The sequence below is a fragment of the Kogia breviceps genome, chromosome 14 (genome assembly GCF_026419965.1).
Source record: "Kogia breviceps isolate mKogBre1 chromosome 14, mKogBre1 haplotype 1, whole genome shotgun sequence".
Lineage (NCBI taxonomy): Eukaryota > Metazoa > Chordata > Mammalia > Artiodactyla > Physeteridae > Kogia > Kogia breviceps.
Genome location: NC_081323.1, coordinates 34,900,961 through 34,914,296, shown reverse-complemented (window position 1 = coordinate 34,914,296; position 13,336 = coordinate 34,900,961). Strand labels below are relative to the sequence as shown.

At 39.1% G+C, this 13,336-nt stretch overlaps 1 protein-coding gene across 1 annotated transcript in view; it reads left to right on the top strand.

Moving 5' to 3' along the window:
- Nucleotides 1-13,336, top strand: part of MACROD2 (mono-ADP ribosylhydrolase 2) — a 1,977,737-nt gene that overhangs the window by 662,170 nt on the left and 1,302,231 nt on the right. The window lies entirely within an intron of this gene.

Below are 13,336 nucleotides of genomic sequence, written 5' to 3'. Positions count from 1 at the left end.
TGACTGTTTTATCATACCTCGAGTGTACAGAGGTTACAGATAAACATTATGTGATGGCTTCAGACTTTGCACTGATTCAAAAAGATTTTAAGGAGAAAGGCCAACCTTTCTTGTTTCTTGGGAATTCAGAGCCTTTTGTGAGCTTGAATTGTCAGTATCTCCTAATCTCTCAGCTGTTTTTTTCTCTTGCTTTCTAATCTTGCTCAGTTAGAATGTAGGGAAGAGAATACAATAGGGGGATTAATGGCTTAGTACAGAAATGTTTGCTTACTGGACAATAGAAAAGGGAATTTGGTAGAAGTTCTTACCCTTCCTGTTTACATTCAATAACCTAACCAGTATATTGAAAATGTTGTCAGTGGTGGTTGTATTTTTCCAATTGTGATTTCCAAAGTCTTATTGTTAGGTGTTCATCAAATAAAGAAAGAGAGAGAAAGAAGAAAGGAGAGAAAAAAGAATGAAAAGATGATAGACTTGAGAAGTCAATGCAGTCACAAAATGAGACTAAAGGAAGGACTAATACTAGTGACCAAACAGTTTTCTAAGTGCTTTCTTAGACTTGTATCATATCTGGCTGGGTGGTTGTGATTATCCCCATCTTTCAGATGAAGACATAGAATCTTAGAGAATAAGCAATGGGGTTAGAATCTCCTAGGATATAAGTAATTGAGCCAGGACTTGAATTCAGGTTATTTGTCACTTTAAACCTTTTTTCTTCATTGGTGAAACCAGTTATTTTTGATTCAGGGTTGACATTACTTTGGAAATTTTGCCACATCTGTTATATGAATTTTGCAAATCTGATTAAATAGATTATGTGGAGAGCTCCAAAATCCTTCCCTACTGACATGGGTAAAGGTATTCACTGAAGACCTACCAATGTTCAAAGCATTGTGCAGGTGCTGAGTAAAGCCCAAAGAAATACAGGATATGGTCCTTACCACCAACACTTTATTAACTAGATGAAAAGATAAAACATATACGTATGGAATGCTAAACAAAATACTATTATTAAATAAAATTTTCACATAGTGAAAAAAGACATATTAATTGCCAGATAATAAATGCATGTGGAAAAAAGTTGAAAGATCTGTATTAGACTGCAGTGGTTTAGGAATTCTTAATAGAAAACAAGGAAGATATTTAAGCTGGATGGGGAAGGATGGGCAGAATTTAGAAAGTAAGGACAGAGGTGGGAGGTTAATTCATGCAGGAACACAAAGCATAAAGAAAAGCAGGACAGCAGGAGGCAAAGGGTATCCCAAGGGGGTTGAAGGACACAAACAAAAACAGGGAGGTAAGTAAACCGCTTTGGATAGAGTAGGGCTTTGGACTGATGGGAAGTACAGATGTGACCTGAAAAGTAACTTGAGATCATGTTATTAGGCCTTCAGTGCCAGCATAGACTGAGACTGTGCTATGAGGGCATGTAGACATCAACAGGAAAATTACAGAGTCAGAGTTGTGTTTTAAGACGATTGTTTAGACACCAGAGTGCGGGAGAGAGGATGAACGTCTACAAGTCAAGAGCACGGCAACATGCATGACTGTAGTGCAGGGTGGGATGGTTGGTGGCAGACTAAGAAGGAGCTCCCCAGGTACACGTCTCACCCTGGCTACTCAGGCTGCCTCATGCAAGAGCCCCCAGCTCATCCGCCGACCTGGATATCTCGCCACAGTGTGGCCAGAGTGATCTTTCCAATGCATAAATTGCTTGTCACCTCCTGCAGAAGATCTCAACGTGGGCCTGTAAAGATATTCTTTTTCTTTTTTTAAAATAAAAACATCTTTTTTGTAGTATAATTGTTTTACAATGTTGTGTTAGTTTCTGCTATATAACAAAGTGAATCAGCTATATGTATACATATATCCCCATATTCCCTCCCTCTTGCATCTCCCTCCCACCCTCCCTATCCCACCCCTCTAGGTGGTCACAAAGCACCGAGCTGATCTCTCTGTGCTATGCAGCTACTTCCCACTAGCTATCTATTTTATGTTTGGTAGTATATACAAGTGCATGCCACTCTCTCACTTCATCCCAGCTTACCCTTCCCCTGCCTTGTGTCCTCAAGTCCATTCTCTACATCTGTGTCTTTATTCCTGTCCTGCCCCTAGGTTCATCAGAACCATTTAAATTTTTTTTTACATTCCATATATGCGTGTTGGCATACGGTATTTGTTTTTCTGTTTCTGACTCACATCACTCTGTATGACAGACTCTAGGTCCATCCACCTCTCTACAAATAGCTCAATTTCGTTTCTTTTTATGGTTGAGTAATATTCCACTGTATATATATGCCACATCTTCCTTATCTATTCACCTGTTAGGTTGCTTCCATGTCCTGGCTATTGTAAATAGTGCTGCAATGAACACTGTGGTACCTGTCTCTATTTGAATTATGGTTTTCTCAGGGTAGTAGGATTTCCCAGTAGTGGGATTGCTGGGTCGTATGGTAGTTCTATTTTTACTTTTTTAAGGAAGCTCCATACTGTTCTCTATAGTGGCTGTATCAATGTATATTCCCACCAACAATGCAAGAGGGTTCCCTTTTCTCCACACCCTCTCCAGCATTTACTATTTGTCGATTTTTTGATGATGGCCATTTTGACCAGTGTGAGGTGATACCTCATTGTGTTTTGATTTGCATTTCTCTAATGGTTAGTGATGTTGAGCATCCTTTCATGTGTTTGTTGGCAATCTGTATAATCTTCTTTGCAGAAATGTCTGTTTAGGTCTCCTGCCCATTTTTGGATTGCATTCTTTGTTTTTTTGATATTGAGCTGCATGAGCTGCTTGTAAATTTTGGAGATTAATCCTTTATCAGTTGCTTCATTTGCAAATATTTTCTCCCATTCTGAGGGTTGTCTTTTCATCTTGTTTATGGTTTCCTTTACTGTGCAAAAGCTTTTAAGTTTCATTAAGTCCCATTTGTTTATTTTTGTTTTGTTTTTGTTTCCATTTCTCTAGGAGGTGGGTCAAAAAGGATCTTGCTGTTATTGATGTCATAGAGTGTTCTGCCTGTGTTTTCCTCTAAGAGTTTTATAGTGTCTGGCTTTACATTTAGGTCTTTAATCCATTTTGAGTTTATTTTTGTGTATGGTGTTAGGGAGTGTTCTAATTTCATTCCTTTACATGTAGCTGTCCACTTTTCTCAGCACCATTTATTGAAGAGACTGTCTTTTCTCCATTGTATATCCTTGCCTCCTTTGTCATAGATTAGTTGACCATAGGTGCTTGGGTTTATCTCTGGGCTTTTTATCTTGTTCCATTGATCTATATTTCTGTTTTTGTGCCAGTACCATACTATCTTCATTACTGTAGCTTTGTAGTATAGTCTGAAGTCTGGGAGCCTGATTCCTCCAGCTCCATTTTCTTTCTCAGGATTGCTTTGGCTATTCGGGGTCTTTTGTGTTTCCATACAAACTGTGAAATTTTTTGTTCTAGTTGTGTGAAAAATGCCATTGGTAGTTTGATAGGAATTGCACTGAATCTGTATGTTGCTTTGGGTAGTATAGTCATTTTCACAATGTTGATTTTTCAAATCCAAGAACATGGTATATTTCTCCAATGGTTTGTATTGTATTTAATTTATTTCATCAGTGTCTTATAGTTTTCTGTATACAGGTCTATTGTCTCCTTAGGTAGGTTTATTCCTAGGCATTTAATTCATTTTGTTGCAGTGGTAAATGGGAGTATTTCCTTAATTTCTCTTTCAGAGTTTTCATCATTGGTGTATAGGAATGCAAGAGATTTCTGTGCATTAATTTTATATCCTTTACGAAATTCATTGATTAGCTCTAGTAGTTTTCTGGTAGCACCTTTAGGATTCTCTACGTATAGTATCATGTTATCTGCAAACAGTGTCAGTTTTACTTCTTCTTTTCCAACGTGGATTCCTTTTATTTCTTTTTCTTCCTCATTGCCGTGGCTAAAACTTCCAAAATTATGTTGACTAATTGTGGTGAGAGTGGGCAACCTTGCCTTGTTCCTGATCTTAGTGGAAATGGATTCAGTTTTTCACCATTGAGAATGATGTTGGCTGTGGTTTTGTCATACATGACCTTTATTATATTGAGGTAGGTTCCCTCTATGCCTGCTTCCAGAGAGTTTTTATCATAAATTGGTGTTGAATTTTCTCAAAAGCTTTTTCCGCATCTATTGAGATGATCATATGGTTTTTGTCCTTCAATTTGTTAATATGGTGCATCACACTGATTGATTTGCTTATATTAAAGAATCTTTGCATTCCTGGGATAAACTCCACTTGATCCTAGTGTATGATCCTTTTAATGTGCTGTTGGATACTGCTTGCTAGTATTTTGTTGAGGATTTTTGCATCTATGTTCATCAGTGATATCAACATGTAGTGTTCTTTTTTTGTGGCATCTTTCTCTGGTTTTGGTATCAGGGTGATGGTGGTCTCGTAGAAAGAGTTTGGGAGTGTTCCTCCCTCTGCTATATTTTGGAAGAGTTTGAGAAGGATGGGTGTTAGCTCTTCTCTAAATGTTTGATATAATTCACCTGTGAAGCCATCTGGTCCTGGGCATTTGTTTGTTGAAATAATTTTAATCACAGTTTCAATTTCAGTGCTTATGATCAGTCTGTTTATGTTTTCTATTTCTTCCTGGTTCAGTCTTGGAAGGTTGTGCTTTTCTAAGAACTTGTCCATTTCTTCCTGGTTGTCCATTTTATTGGCATATAGTTGCTTGTAGTAATCTCTCATGACCCTTTGTATTTCTGCAGTGTCAGTTGTTACTTCTCCTTTTTCATTTCTAATTCTGTTGATCTGAATCTTCTCTCTTTTTTTCTTGATGAATCTGGTTAATGATTTATCAGTTTTGTTTATCTTCTCAAAGAACCAACTTTTAGTTTTATTGATCTTTGCTATCGCTTCCTTCATTTCTTTTTCATTTATTTCTCATCTGATCTTTATGATCTCTTTACTTCTGCTAACTTTGGGTTTTTTTTTGGTTCCTCTTTCTCTAATTGCTTTAGGTGTAAGGTTAGGTTGTTTAGTTGAGATTTTTCTTGTTTTTTTTGCAGTAGGATTGTATTGCTATAAATGTCCCTCTTAGAACTGCTTTTGCTGCATCCCATAGGTGTTTGTTCATTGTGTTTTCATTGTCATTTTTTTCTAGGTATTTTTTGAGTTCCTCTTTGATTTCTTCAGTGATCTCTTGGTTATTTAGTAGTGTATTGTTTACCCTCCATGTGTTTGTATTTTTTACAGATTTTTTCCTGTAATTTATATCTAGTCTCATAGTGTTGTGGTCTGAAAAGATATTTGACACAATTTCAATTTTCTAAAATTTACCAAGGCTTGATTTGTGACCCAAGATATGATCTATCCTGGAGAATGTTCCATAAGTACTTGAGAAGAAAGTGTATTGTGTTGTTTTTGGATGGAATGTTCTATAAATATCAATTAAGTCCATGTTGTCTAATATGCCATTTAAGGCTTGTCTTTCCTTATTTATTTTCATTTTGAATGATCTGTGCATTAGTGAAAGTGGGGTGTTAAAGTCACCTAGTATTATTGTGTTACTGTCGATTTCCCCTTTTATGGCTGTTAGCATTTGCCTTATGTATTGAGGTGCTCCTATTTTGGGTGCATAAATATTTACAATTGTTTTATCTTCTTCTTGGATTGATCCTTTGATCATAATGTAGTGTACTTCTTTGTCTCTTGTAATAGTCGTTATTTTAAAGTCTGTTTTGTCTGATATGAGAATTGCTATTCCAGCTTTCTTTTGACTTCCATTTGTATGGAATATCTTTTTCCATCCCCTCATTTTCAGTGTGTATGTGTCCCTGAGTCTGAAGTGGGTCTTTTGTAGAGAGACCCATATATATGGGTCTTGTTTTTGAATCCATTCAGCCAGTCTATGTCTTTTGGTTGGAGCATTTAATCCATTGCCATTTAAGGTAATTATTGATATGTATGTTCCTATTACCATTTTCTTAATTGTTTTGGGTTTGTTATTGTAGTTCTTTTCCTTCTCTTGTGTTTCTTGCCTAGAGAAGTTCCTTTAGTATTTGTTGTAATGCTGGTTTGGTGGTGCTGAATTCGCTTAGCTTTTGCTTGTCTGTAAAGTTTTTAATTTCTCCATCGAATCTGAATGAGATCCTTGCTGGTTAGTGTAATCTTGGTTGTAGGTGTTTCCCTTTCATCACTTTAAATATGTCTTCCCCTCCCTTCTGGCTTGCAGAGTTTCTGCTGAAAGATCAGCTGCTAACCTTATGGGGATTCCCTTGTATGTTATTTGTTACTTTTCCCTTGCTGCTTTAAAAAATTTTTCTTTGTATTTAATTTTTGATCATTTGATTAGTATTTGTCTTGGCATGTTCCTCGTTAGATTTATCCTGTATGGGACTGTCTGTGCTTCCTGGAGTTGATGGAGTATTTCCTTTCCCATATTAGGGAAATTTTCAACTATAATCTCTTCAAATATTTTCTCAGTCCCTTTCTTTTTCTCTTCTACTTCTGAGACCCCTATAATTCGAATATTGGTGCATTTAATATTGTCCCAGAGGTCTCTGAGACTGTCCTCAATTCTTTTCATTCTTTTTACTGTATTCTGCTCTGCAGTAGTTATTTCCACTATTTTGTCTTCCAAGTCACTTATCCATTCTTCTGCCTCAGTTATTCTGCTATTGATTCATTTTAGAGAATTTTTTATTTCATTTATTGTTTAGTTCATCATTGTTTGTTTGCTCTTTAGTTCTTCTAGGTCCTTGTTAAACATTTCTTGTATTTTCTCCATTCTATTTCCAAGATTTTGGATCATCTTTACTATCATTACTCTGAATTCTTTTTCAGGTAGACTGCGTATTTCCTCTCTATTTGTTTGGTCTGGTGGGTTTTTACCTTGCTCCTTCATCTGCTGGGTATTTCTCTGTCTTCTCATTTTGCTTAACTTACTGTGTTTTGGGTCTCCTTTTCACAGGCTACAGGTTTGTAGTTCCTGTTGTTTTTGGTGTCTGTCCGCAGTGGGTGAGGTTCGTTCAGTGGCTTGTGTAGGCTTCCTGGTTGAGGGGACTGGTGCCTGTATTGTGGTGGGTGGGGCTGGATTTTGTCTTTCTGGTGGGCAGGGCTGTGTCCAGTGGTGTGTTTTGGAGTGTCTGTGAACTTAGTATGATTTTAGGCAGTCTCTCTGCTAACGCGTGGTGTTGTTTTCCTGTCTTCCTAGTTGTTTTGCATAGGGCAGCCAGCACTGGAGCTTGCTGGCCATTGGGTGGAGCTGGGTCTTAGCGTTGAGACAGAGATCTCTGGGAGAGCTCTCGCTGACTGATATTACATAGGTCCAGGAGGTCTCTGAAGGTCCAATTTCCTGAACTCGGCTCTCCCCACCTTGGAGGCTCAGACCTGACCATAGGCTGGAGAACCAAGACCCTGTTAGCTGCACAGCTGAGAAGCGAAGGGAGAAAATAAGAAATAAGAAAATAAGTTAACAAAAAAATAAGGCTTCTCTGGTGGCACAGTGGATAAGAATCTGTCTGCCAATGCAGGGGATCCAGTTTCGATCCCTGGTCCAGGAAGATCCCACATGCCACAGAGCAGCTAAGCCCGTGCACCACAACTACTAAGCGTGTGCTCTAGAGCCCGCGAACCACAACTACGGAAGCCCACGTGCCTAGAGCCACACTCTGCAATAAGCGAAGCCACGGTAATGAGAAGCCCACACACCGCAACGAAGAGTAGCCCCCACTTGATGCAACTAGAGAAAGCCCGCATGCAGCAATGAAGACCCAACGCAGCCAAAAATAAATAAAATTAAAATTAAGAAAATTAAAATAATAATTATTAAATAAAAAATAATAATCATTTTTTTAAAAAAGAAGAGAGCAACCAAACCAATAAACAAATCCACCAATGATAACAAGCGCTAAAAACTAAACTAAGGTAAATATAAAAATCAGAAACTAAGCAGTTGCAGACAGCAAACCCCAAGTCTACAGTTGCTCCCAAATTCCATCTCCTCCATTTTGGGATGATTCGATGTGTATTCAGGTATCCCACAGATGCAGTGTACATCAAGTTGATTGTGGGGATTTAATCTGCTGCTCCTAAGGCTGCACAGAGAAATTTCCCTTTCTCTCCTTTGTTCGCACAGCTCCTGGGGTTCAGCTTTGGTTTTGGCCTCACCTCTGTGTGTGGGTCACCCTCAGGCATCTGTTCCCTGCCCTGACAGGATGGGGTTAAAGCCACGTCTGATTAGGGCTCTCTTACTCAGGCCAGGTGGAGGGAGGGGTGCCTAGTCATAATTGGAATGCAAGGCAAGCCTGAGGTGACAGAGGCCGGTATGATGTTGCAACAGCCTGAGGTGTGCCGTGTGTTCTCCCAGGGAAGTTGCCCCTGGATCTCGGCACCCTGGCAATGGTGGGCTGCACAAGCTCCTGGGGGGTGTGGCGTGGTGTGGGTAGTGACCTGCACTTACACATAGGATTCTTAGTGGCAGCAGCAGTGTTAGCATTTCATGCCCATCTCTGGGGTCCGAGTTGATAGCTGCAGCTCGCACCCATCTCTCAAGCTCGCTTAGGTGGTGCTCTGCCTTCTGTGGGCACACGGGGAATGAATCCCCTCTCCTTGGGCACCCCAAAACAATGGTCTCTTTTCTCTCCGGCAGGTCCAGACTTTTTCCTGGACTCTCTTCTGGCTAGCTATGGTGCACTAACCCCCTCAGTCTGTCTTCACATAGCCATCCCCAGTCCTCTCCCTGGGATCTGGCTTCTGAAGCCTGAGCCTCAGCTTCCAGGCCCCACCCACCCCAGCAGGTGAGGAGACAACCCTCTCAGGCTGGTGAGTGCTGGTTGGCACCCATCCTCTGTGTGGGAATCTCTCCACTTTGCCCTCTGCACCCCAGTTGCTGAGCTCTCCTCCATGGCTTCACAGCTTCCCCCTGACCCACCCCCTTGTCTCTGCCAGTGAAGGGACTTCCTAGTGTGTGGAAACTTTTCCTCTTTCACAGCTCCCTCCCAGAAGTGCAGGTCCCATCCCTATTCTTTTGTCTCTGTTTTTTCTTTTCTCTTTTGCCCTACCCAGGTGCATGGGGATTTTGTTGCCTTTGAGAAGTCTGAGGTCTTCTGCCAGCGTTCAGTAGGTATTCTGTAGGAGTTGTTGCACATGTAGATGTATTTTTTGATGTATTTGTGGGGAGGAATGTGATCTCCACGTCTTACTCCCCCACCATCTTGAAAGCCCCCCCCCCCGTAAAGACATTCTTATTTTCATCTGTCTCCTGCCCCTAAACCCCCCTAAACATGGCCTGCAAGATCTTATCTTCCACCGTGTTCACTCTTTTTCTCTAGGTATATTGGTTTTTAAAAAAATATTGTCGTATTCTTTGTGTTCACCATGCTCCCTTGTGTTATAGGTCCTTTGCACATGCTGTTTCCTCTTCCTGGAATGCACTTCTTTCCCTCCATTGTCTTGTCAGCTACCGCAAGCATCTCATAGCCCCAAGTATCTATCTCTCCTTTGTAGCTTTTATTACATTTGTGATTTCTACATTATCTGATTATTTTTTTTAAGATTTTTTTTTTTGATGTGATGTGGACTACTTTTTAAGTCTTTATTGAATTTTTTACAATATTGCTTCTGTTTTATGTTTTGGCTTTTGGCTGCAAGGCGTGTGGGATGTTACCTCCCCGAGCAGGGATCAAACCTTCACCCCCTGCATTGGAAGGTGAAGTCTTAACCACTGGACTGCCAGGGAAGTCCCCATTTATCTGATTACTTAATGTTGGTTTTCCCCCAGGGACCACAGTCTAGTTTTGTTCTCCATGTAGCTCCAAAATCTAGCGTATACCTAGTCCAGAGTAGACTCAATAAATACAAAATGCCAGGAGTCAGGCAGGGGTACATGTGATTAAAATCTAAGATGAATTGACATTTTCTGTATGTGAAGGCTTCGGTTACTGGAAATGTTACTTATTTTAAAATACCTTTGGTTTTGATAGTCAGCGATAGAATTATGTTCCCAAATCACAGACTGATCATTTTAATGCTATAGCTAAGATTGTACTTTTCAGTCTGTCTCACATCCTTCTAACCTAGAAGTCGGCAAATGTCCTGTTGGGGTGTAAAGCTGCCACTGAGATGGAGAGAACCTCTGGAGAAAAAGTGCTGCTCTCCTTCCAGTTGTCCCATCTACTCAGATGTGGTCAAGCTTTCTGAGCCGTGGGAGAACCAAAACAGGCCAGGATTACTAGTTTTTACACATTTTAAAGTAAGGTTTAGGCTCTGTGAGCCAAAGGGAACTATTTTTGTTGTAGCTTTTAAGTTAAACATAAATAGAGGGTGAGAAAACACAGAAATTAGACAACTTGGGATTTATGTAAAGACAATCCAGCTGCAACTACATTATTCAGGATCTTTTTTACCGCTGAAACAGAAAAATGGTAATTAACCAATCAGGATGAAATGTCAATTTGAGAGGAAGGTAACGTGACACTTTCATAAATCATCCGAACACCAAGAAATGTGTTACATTCTGATTTCCAACCTGCTCTGTTCCTATGAAAACTCATTCCCATAGCTCTCAGAACATTACATATTCATGCAATTATTTCTGAAACATAGACTCTGCGGTGATAGGAGGGCTTTTTCCTTCAGTCTGCCTAGAGTTTTTCCAAAGGAATACAGCCACATAATAAGAGTGAAGCTCTTTTGGAATTACTTTGCTTTACTATATCGAAATTTCACGATCTAAATAGGAGACATTTTTTATGTGAGGTGGCAGTTGTCTTGGGACGTGTCTCCATGGTATTTGCTAAATTAAAGCTCATCTTTTCAAGCCCAGTCTTTATTTTGTTTTTTCAATAATTCTCTGGCAGAATCAAAGACCTTGCTTCATTACTCCTGGGAGGTGGGGCAGAACTGGTAGGATGATCACAGGGGAGTGAGCAGGCTTCAGTGTTTCTTAAAAAGACCATTTCCATTTCATTGGCAGAGGGACCCCATACTGTGCTCCAGCCAATTCTTAGTTCTTTCTGCTATTGGTTCAGAGGGTCCAGCTTTTGTGGGGAGGGATTATTTGTTTCTTTAAAATCCACCATGGTTCTTTTCCCTACCGCCTTTTCCTCTTTCTTTTGTGGACTGGAACAATACCATGTTAGTGATTCTTCGGGTTTCTGACTTGCAGAAAATCCATCTATACTTAGAAAAATGTAGTTAAATTTAAGACTGCAGCTGGAGGTGAAATAGAAGTGAAGATGGCTTAACTTGTGAAGTGGGTAAAAAAAAAAAAATGTGTAATTGAAACAGTATGATGCTGATGAGGCAGTGTGCTAGGCTGTCAGGAGACATTATAATATGTTGATGAAAGGCATTAGCTTCCCAGTTCTGCTGTATGCAAATGCTCCATGATTTTTGGTGAGAGAAAGGAACCTGGCATATTAACTGGCTTTGTTTTTAGAGATGCAGGTGAGGCCTTTTCATTTCTGATTTCTGAAAAAAAAATTGCAATATGTCCTTAAACCATTTCTAATCTTGAGTGTTAACTGACAACCTTAATAAATAAAAACTCTTAATTTGTTTTTAAAATTTAAAGCCAAAAAAAATTATTTTAAGTATTGGGCTAAGTAAGCACTGACTCCAAATTTTCCCATTTTATGTAAACTAAGCTGCATATGAAGCCTTCTAGTTTTCTACACTGAATCAGAATAGTTAATTTAATAAAGGTACTATAAAATTGAAAGACAAAATGAATTATACTATGTATATTCTGTATTTGGAATTTTACAGTTGTTTACATATTTGACATGTTTGTTTACTGGTACAGTAATTAGCAAGTTATCCAGGATCTATGTCTGTCTGTCAATCTGTCCCTTTGTCCAAAAACTGGATGTGGGTGATAAGAGGAAATACTAATGAATTTTTAAATATCCCTTTCCTTTAAAAAACTGAAATGTTAGATTTTAAAGTAGAAGCATTCATTTAAAAACCTTATAAAATCCTATACTTTTTCTTTACTTTTTAATATCCAGTTTATTAGCAGATTGCTTATTGGATACCTTTCATGTGGTTTTCTGATTAACATTTCCAAACACCCTTAAGGGATAGCTATTCATTAACTGAGGAGTGCCTAGCCTTTTGCTGAGAGAGGATTAAATTTTCATTTCCTTGAAGATTTAAGATGACCAACAAGGGGATAAGAAGTGGGGCTTTAGGGAGGTGGGGAAAGATTGGAGGGAGGTAGCAGAACTGACCCTTGAGTCACTGGGATATTGCAAGGTGATTTTCAGTTACTTGTCTGGGTTCCTGAAAAGCCAGGCAGTAGAGAGTTGAGAGGGTGTCTTCATGGCCTTTGACCCTCTGGAAAAGACTATGGGCTTAGCGGAATCTAGTTGGAGCCAGAGGAGAAAGGAGAGTGGTGGACAAAGGAGGAAGGAGTAATTATTCTCCCTAAACACATAGTCCGAGATGGTGCCTTTCAAAAAATTACACACACATATGCAGAGACATACAGACATATGTGTGAAGATAAACATATGTAGATATATTAATATGGTGACATGACATGAGGATGCAGTATTAGAGGAAGCAGTGTGGTGTGGGTAGTTCAGCCATCAGTGGTGAGACTGGGAGGCAGACAGCAGCTGGGCAGAGAGTAGCTGTCTTTCAGCCTCCCCTTGATCCAGTGCTACAGAAACCCCTACACTCACATACGGTTTTTCCCCAGAAACCCAACCTGTCTATGCCTTTGGGGCTGATGGAAGGAGCCAAATACGTAGCCTCAGATCTTACAATTCATAGAATCTGGGTCTTTATTCAACACTAATCATGGTTTCCTAGATGGGAAACCTTGTTTAGGAATTTAAGTTATCAGAGAATCAGAGCAGCCTAAAACAGTCATCCTTGATACTTGAGTTTCGAAGAAATGGTTACTGGAAACAAAGTTTTATTGTTTGGAAACTTTTCCAGAAAATGTATAAAATGCATTTGAATAAATGAATAAGTAATACAATCCTCTGCTAAGGACATGGTCTCACCACAGAAAAAGAAAGTTGAGCTCTAATGTGGGTTTCTTTCATCCATATTTATTAATTCTCTTTGTCTTATAATTTAAAGATATATAAGTAATGAGGAAATGATAGCCTATGGTCTAGAATGCTTACACATTTTATACTATAAAAAAGTATATTCATTTTATGTTGGAATCAAAGTATTTATTATATATATTTTTAAAAATCCTATCTTACTTCTGCTCTCTTGAAAATCTCATTTCACAGTCCTCTTTTCTCTCCTCTCAGATCTTCCCAGTCTTGATTAAGTTTAAGAATTCCTGAATTCCCACTTACTGAATTGACTCTTATAATCTGTCTTCTCGTTAT